We start from the raw sequence: 524 nt of genomic DNA on the forward strand, positions 1-524 counted from the left end.
CATTTCATTCTGGGAAAAAAGACTTACATATAATTAAGTATGGTGGGACATGTCATAAACTAGGATAATAAATATGTCGCTATATGCACTAGATATAAAGGATGCAAGTTTAAAAGATGCTGATGATGTCACCAAATTGATAAATCCCCCCCCCCACAGTTTATAAAGACTTAAAGTGTAACTATAGCCAATTTTTAGTTTTGGGTATAGTGGGGAAAGGTTACAACCTCTGTCAGGTATTACAGCCTTGTGGGGCTCCCTCATTTTCTGTGCTGGTGACAACATTTTACCAGACAGGAAGTGAGGGAAAATCTTCAAAGAAACAGACAACAATGAAAGGGTTGCTATCATTTCTCTACCTAACTTGTCTGTGTTGTTGTTTTGCGAGTTTCCTTCTCTCTTCCTGTTTGGTGAAAAATGTTGTCCCCAGTACCGGACATGAAAGCAAATCTCTCTGATGGAGTCCCAGATACCATTAAACCTGACAGAGGTTCTAATCCTTCCCCACTCTGTCCAAAACTAAA

The sequence above is a fragment of the Nanorana parkeri genome, unplaced genomic scaffold (genome assembly GCF_000935625.1).
Source record: "Nanorana parkeri isolate BGI_ZX_2015 unplaced genomic scaffold, ASM93562v1 scaffold190, whole genome shotgun sequence".
In the NCBI taxonomy this organism is placed as follows: Eukaryota; Metazoa; Chordata; class Amphibia; order Anura; family Dicroglossidae; genus Nanorana; species Nanorana parkeri.